This window comes from Lactuca saligna, chromosome 4, assembly GCF_052625555.1.
Source record: "Lactuca saligna cultivar CGN05327 chromosome 4, ASM5262555v1, whole genome shotgun sequence".
In the NCBI taxonomy this organism is placed as follows: domain Eukaryota; kingdom Viridiplantae; phylum Streptophyta; class Magnoliopsida; order Asterales; family Asteraceae; genus Lactuca; species Lactuca saligna.
In genome coordinates this window covers 12,003,231-12,011,050 of record NC_136420.1, presented here as the reverse complement: position 1 = coordinate 12,011,050, position 7,820 = coordinate 12,003,231, and positions in this window count along the sequence as shown.

Sequence of the window (7,820 nt, the reverse complement as noted above, 5' to 3'; positions counted from 1 at the left end):
AACGTTTGTATTGGACGGATGCTAAAAACTTAACGTGTTAGATATCGAATTCAAATTTTATATAGTAAATTACGAAAATAGTCCTTTTGGTTTAAAAAAATCCACGGTTTTAATCCAAAGGTTTATTTTGTAACCATTATGTCCCTGACTATCACATACTTCATCGATTCTCATTTCTCAAATTTGATAATTCAAATGTGATAATCGAGAAATCTCCGGTAAAATTTTAGTACTTTAGCTTAGTTTATAAAAAAAAAATCTCAAAATAAATTTATTAACAAAAAAACACATAATATACGTTTAAAACTTTGAAAAATCTTTTTTTTTGCTAGTTTTGAGATTTAACCAATATATTAATTTGATATTCTCTGATTTTTTAAAAAATTATTTTATTTTTAGCTAATAACCAAAATATTTAGATTTTTTTTTTTCAAAATATACCTTAAATTGTTAATCAAAATTTACTTTTCACTATAATGGATGTGTGTCAACATATGGTTTTTACCATGTAAGGTATTGAGGTTATGTCATGGTTAGGTTAAAAATATAAAAGAAACTTCAACATGAGATAAACACCAATATGATGCATCTCTATCACTACACCCACAACAGTGCATAAGAGCAACGTAGAAAAATTGAAATGGTCAGTAAGTAATAAGAGAGTATTTTATCCACCTTTTTATTCTTAAAAACTAGCAACAATTGTATTTCTTTTGTTTATAATAAAAAGATATGTTATGTTTATAAATGGTTGTTAATAATATTATACATGAATTCAAGGGTAATCTTTAGAATCATCTCAATATTTTGATTATTGACTAAAAATAAGATAATCGTAAAAAATGTTTTAATATTTTGATCAAATTAACGAAAAAAAGATACCGCTTAAATTTACGAAACTTCCTAAAAAGAGTTTTTCCAAAGTTTTTAGTAGAGATTATGTGTTTTTTTTTTTTTGTAAATAAAGTTTAGTTATGAACTTTTTCATTAACTATACTAAAGTGTTGAAACTTTACTTAGAGATTTCTCTTAGATAATTTTTCCATATAAAAGAAGAAATTTTGATAGTTTGTCCATATAGAAGATGACAAAAACTTTTTAAATCTTCTTCTAGAAATCAAAAGGCTTAATCTTCACTATGGCCTTTAAACTTTTCTCCTTTAAATCTTGCTTTCTTAGAAGGAAAAAATTCATCATGTGCTTTAGTTACAGAAGAAATATACATTCATCAAGTTCTATTAACTTAAGATGTTGCTTTCTTGAAACGAAAACATTTATCATGTTCTTTAGGCACACAAGGAATATGCATTCATCATAGCTTACGGTCATCACTTGAATGAGCTTTACTATTTATAATAAAGTCTACATTATATTTTCCAAAATATTTATCACATAAAGAATCTTTTTTATTTGTAATAAAGTTTACATATATAGTAATGAATTATTATTTTTGTTTGATATTCCTTTAACATAAAGATTAGTCCTCAATATAACTTTATCTAAAAAGAATTATCAAAATAATAAAGAAAAACATTACTATTTTCAAGGGCATTCCAGAGTCAAGGTAGAACCTTTTGGATTGTACATGAGAGCAGGTATATCTTAACGGCTGGTTGTAGGTTAGATTTGATGATCTCTTATCTGACGGCAATGTGAATGCCTAAATTGACGAAGAATATCGACAAGCAAATCGTCCAGAACCTATAACTCATATTGTTGGTGGAAGTCTGTTTGCTCATGTTTATGACGTAATTGACATGAATACCTATATGTTGGCTTTTTTTTTTAACAATGTTTATAAATAAAAAACCTGGAATTATTTTATAAAAATACCAAAGATTAGTGAAAGGAAAATTTTATTTTTGAACATATGATTTTTTTTGAAGATGCTCATGATTTTAGAGCATAAAACTTTTAGAGAATATTCATTTCTTGGCGGTTCTCTTCTTTTGGTTCATGAAGAAACCTCTTAATAGCTTCCATGGTGTCAGGTTGGGGATTCCCTTTAGGCACCTAATTCCCTTCACCCTCTTGCGGATCTACCCCGCTTCTAATATGAACCATTTTTGTAACCATGAACCACTTTACATGACTAAGTTGTAACATCGTAAATTTTCAAACCAAAATTTTCATTTTAAAACACATGGCACATTTCTCAAAATCTCAAGTATCAATTCATCAACACATATTTCAAAAATTTTTTATCACAAATCCAGGATCCTCTAAAAATATATCTCCACCTCATATGTCTGTACAATCAAGCCGGTGCCTTCCCGCGATCCTGAGAAGTACCAGAAACACATAACACGTAACATGGTAAGCACGAAGCTTAGTAAGTTCCCTAAAATATTGCACACAGCTCGTTAGCCACTCGAGGCTATAACTCAATAAGACCCTCCGGTCAATGTGTCTCAGTGGGACCCTTCGGTCCCACAACTCGGGTGGACCCTCTGACCCTAACTCAGATGGACCCTTCGGTCCTAACTCAGTAAGCTCAAAATAATACACAACATAAATAACATAGACATAATGCATGATATCACAATACTCAATATAAGCACATAATACCCTCTGGTCACACAACTAGGATTACCACACTAGGTAAGTATAATAAGAAGACTCGCCTCGTAAGCAAGCAAGTAACAACCTCGTACACGTAGTCTAGAACTAGCCTCCTCCTAACACATATAATAATTACCTCTAATTAATACTCTATTCACACTCAAAATAAACTGAAGGTTACACATTCTCTCTCTAACTCTTAAGATGGGTAAAAGACCATTTTACCCCTCCATTGTCTCTGTTACTCATGTTTGACCAAACCCTAAAGTCAACAGACGTCAAACTCGAGTAAATAGTCCATGTTTGACCCGACTCGCCGAGTGCACCTATGTGACTCGTCGAGTCCACTCTTTTCCTCAGAAGTCTTGTGAAGGTCCAGCTCAGCTCGTCGAGCTGACCCCCAACTTGCCAAGTTATCGCATGATCAAGCTCGTCGAGACAAACCTAACCGACTCGTCGAGTCAGCTCATGGACTCGGCGAGTCCCTTAAATCTGATTTCTCATTCAGACGTTTCAAATCAGATCTACCACTCCAAACACTAGACCTAGCATCCCAAGGCTCGATTATCACATAAAGCTTCGATCTTTACGTTTATGCATGTCATATTTGCTCCATATTACCAACTACATGCTCTCACAAGGTGTTAAGCACAAAAAAAACTCTTTTGGCTTAATAAAGTTAGGACCTTTGGACTCAAGGGACCTCACAAGGTCCAGATCTGAAGTCTAGACCTCCTAATAGACCCCATGCACTCATTGTCCCAACCAAAGGTGGTAAAATCCGTAACTGATGGGTTTTGGTCATGAGACATCCTATGTGCTCATACAAACCCTAATGCTTGGATCTAGGTTTCTCTATTGTACATGCTTTGAATCCAAGACTATAAACCCTAATTCTAGCATACAAGTAATCATATTAATATGTAATTAGGTTTAAGATCATACCTTGATTGTTATGTAGCAATAACAATCCCAATTCCTCCTTGAATTGACTTTGGAAGGCTTAGAGTCACAAGTGTCACTCCTCTAATGGTTCACAAACACCATAAGCAAGAGGATGAAGAGGAGAGACGTTGGAGGCTACCAAAACGTGTGTAAACCCTTACAAGAAGCTTAGCCACGTTTTTTAGCCTTAAGGGGTCTTTATATAGTTGGACTATTAGGGTTATCTAACAAGGAAACCCTAATTTGGATGCTTAAGCCCTAAGCAACCCATAGACTCCTTTAATTAAGCCCATGGACGATTTCCTTATGGGTTTCCCATTAGAATTCGTCCATCCCTTAATACAAGGCAATCCATGGCCCAAATTGCAATTATCTTATAATTACAATTCCAGTCCCTTAAGTTTAATTAATCTCTTTTAGTCACAAAACTAATTACCAATTAATTATTGACTAATATTAATTAAACAATATGATTTCTCCTTTAATATTATTCTCATAATACATTAATAAATCATATTTAATCCTTACTCTCCATAATTCATCCTATCAAGTTGCTTTGGTGAAGACAACCCAAAAGGACCATGCACCATCGGGTCAAGTACATACCAAAATAGTTATGGACTTAGACACTAATCCAACAGTCTCCCACTTGGATAAGTCTAACAACTATTTTGCATATGACTTCAGATCCTGATCTGCAATCGTAGCTTTCCAAAGCCGCTGTCAACTCTGATCATATCAGATACGCGTGTCCTTAGATAAGGGATCATATATTCCTCCATTCTTGATATCGTCTGAGATATGATTTCTAATCATTCTCTTTGTACTACTTCTCGATTTCTGATTTATGACGACAGACTAACTGAACAAATCAAATTAGCCCTAGCCCGGCCGAGCATTTACGTTTGTCATCACTAAACCATCGAGGGGCCCAAAGATATCACTTCTATCCTACCTTGGATAAAAGGAACGGATAAACTTTGATACAATGCTTGCTTGCACTCACTAACCAAATCACACACAACAATATGTTTTATAACACCAAGTTACTAGTGCGTTTACATATTATCAATGTGCAACCGATTAGCAAGATACAACTCACACATCTCAGTTTCAAGAATATAAGATGTTATCGTCTCACTAATCACTCGAGATAGTGATCCAAGTGAGTGTGGGTTTAATCCAATGCTCAAATCATATTCATAAGCACTCATGAACGTTGCAGCAAACATTTGCTTATGTCTAATACTCTTCTAGACAATCCACACACCAATTCACGACAGTCTTCATTCATATCTACTTCCAACATATGAATGACTGTGGCCCGTTCGAATAATTCGATTATTCTTAATAAACTCAATTATTCTGGAAGTCAAAACATGCAAGGTGAAAAACAAGAATAATACTAATCCCATATGGCCTCAAACCTTTGAGTATAAACAAAACACGTTTTATTTATCACCATATCGATTACTCATTATTTGTCGTTTCGGGTAATTAACTTTTTACTTGAATTATTACACTTGTCCCATGCTCCTAGCATGCACACAATGTTTACCTATGGTTCTTACTTTTGTGAAATAGACAAATTGAACACATTTCCAATCATTCTCATTTTACAACTCCAAATCCTTTTTCACAAGTGAAAGAATATCAAATTCTTGCTACTTATAGAATATGCTAGATTCTAACATCCTATGCAATGATTCTCTCGTAATGTCACTGCACCAAAGTCACAAATACTATTGCCAATGATATTACAAAGTCCTCTATCGGAGATTGTTACAAGACAATTCCTTAGATATGATGTCTCTCACTCAAAGTACATTCATTTGAACATCCTTTTGCATAAAAGTTTCTAATCTAGTCATAGATTTTCAATATTTACTTCCCAATATAGATACATTTCCATACTTTCCATATGACAACTCATTTCTTAATGGAATCTTTTCTATTCATCATAATGTCAATATGGTCCATTAATACCATGCTTCCAACTACTCACAAGCAACCAATCCTCGTCGAACTTTGGATTGTTCTTTGATAGTTGTTTAATTATTTTAGTCAAAACCGATTCTAGTCCCTTTTCCCTCTAAATGCGCTAGACATTTGGAAAATTTTAGAATGGTCAAACATTAAAGCATTTGCAATCGATCCTATACCCGAAGCGTATGGGACACGACGCATAATGTTTTATTTGCTATGTTCTCAAAATTCGAATTGTGAAGAGGAATGCCGTAATCATAATCGAAATTTTAAGAACACACAATGTACCTTTGACTAGATTTATTAACATTCCACAACCTAATCCTTTAGATTTGAAATGAAGCATAATATTCTCTCCCTTAATTATAGCAAAACAACTTTACAACCCTTACGACTTTGCAAGGTATAACTCTTGTTTTTCTATAATTAATATTGCCAACTTGCAAAACTTTCCATAATAATCATACAATCATAACTTTTATGCTCCCACTTTCATGATGATTACTATAAAACATAACACTTATGCTCCCACTAGCTTCGACATGTATTCATAAACATCTTAATTTTCAGAAAGACAATACCTATTGAATTTCTTAAGTCCATGTTTTTAATACTTAGTGCTTTGATAATCTTTTATCAAGGCTTCTTGAACTTATACATCTTTGCCTTAGATAGTTCATATGTGTGTCTTAACAATTAAGACTAATTGCCAAACCTCACAATTCAAATTATGGAAAGGGATGCCGTAACCATGATCGAATTCGAGAATGCAATTTTACAATCACTATCTTTTAAAATCTTTCTTAGTGAAAGCATTTCCTCACAATCATTTTCATGAAGGAGGAAATCTTATGACACTTAGATTTAAATGGTGTATTTGTTCCTATCCATGTGAATTTGTTAAAACCAAAGTTTTACGGCAAATTCAAACTCATATGGACCGAGCCTTTTTTTAATCTTGATTTCTTGCCTTATGGTAGCACAGCTGGCCACCACGTCTTCCAAGTAGTTAAGCATCTCACCCTTTTCCTATCAATGTACCTTTCATTGATCAAGGTGCTTTGCCTTTTATGTGTTCAAAATGAGAACTCATAGAACTCACATGCATAATTAACTCAATTGGAAACAGCACAGAAACAAAATGATGTCAACACGATAGGTTGTAAAACTCAACTCGTGTGCTAGTGATGATCGATAAGGTTTATTTGATTTGTTCTTGAAACCTTTCAAGACCATTAAGACTCCCACTGACTCCTTGACATATAAGATTCTCTTGTCAATAAACATTTGTTGACAACCAAATATTCAAGAGTTAGTGTAGCTTTTATCAAAACACTTCATAAATTGGTCCTAGTTGGTCTTTGTCTTATCCAAGACATCACAAATTTTCACATTTGATGAATGTTATAAACCTTTAATACTTTTCACTCATTGTCACAATCTTAACTTTAAGACTTGTTATTGGAACGAAGTATGATAGACCTCTTGATTTAACCATTTCTTCAATCCTTGATTCCTTTTCTTAAACATACAATTGTACTAAGACTTACTTAGAGGATCAATTAAGATATGGTTCTTAATCATTAAGACCTATCATAAAGCATAAAAGGTACTCTCCCTTCTTCTTAGAATGGAGAAACTTTTATCTCTCTGCCTACTTGATTCTTGTTATTCGTTCTACTATTAATCTAAACCCTTTAATCAATTCAGAATTACACTTAATCTTGTAAGTATAATCATATTTACCAAACCTTTAGTAAATCATGATGAATATATTTGTTACTCTTATGGTGAACTTGATCAACACATAACTTTGTGTACTCGATCTCCTAGTCCTTCACTTGACACTTTGTCAATGAATTAGTCTAATTTCCAAAATATGAAATTTCTCATTCATCGTGCAACCAAGTTGCATGATTCCAAGTTCCGGTCAAATTGAAACTTGGGCGATGAGAAACTCTCCCTATTTGGTAAATTCTTGACTTTCCATAACACAATAAGAAACAAATCTATTATTGCTAATAATTTTAACATCAATTTTTCATACACGCCATTGTAAGGATAAATAAATAAAATTTAAAATCAAAATTTATTTTATCACGGAAAAATTTGTCCTTACAATGCAACTCATTGAAAAACTTATGCTAATACATCTTTCTTAGCAATCTAATTCTAACTCTAAGTAGTAGCTCAAGAATCTAATCTTCGAGAAACGCGATCGAAATCCATTCCTTCACGGTTAGATTCTGCTCACTTCTTCCATTAAGCTTCTTTTCTTTTCTTCGATCCTTCAAAACATCAATTGTAATCTTATCACATTATGTATT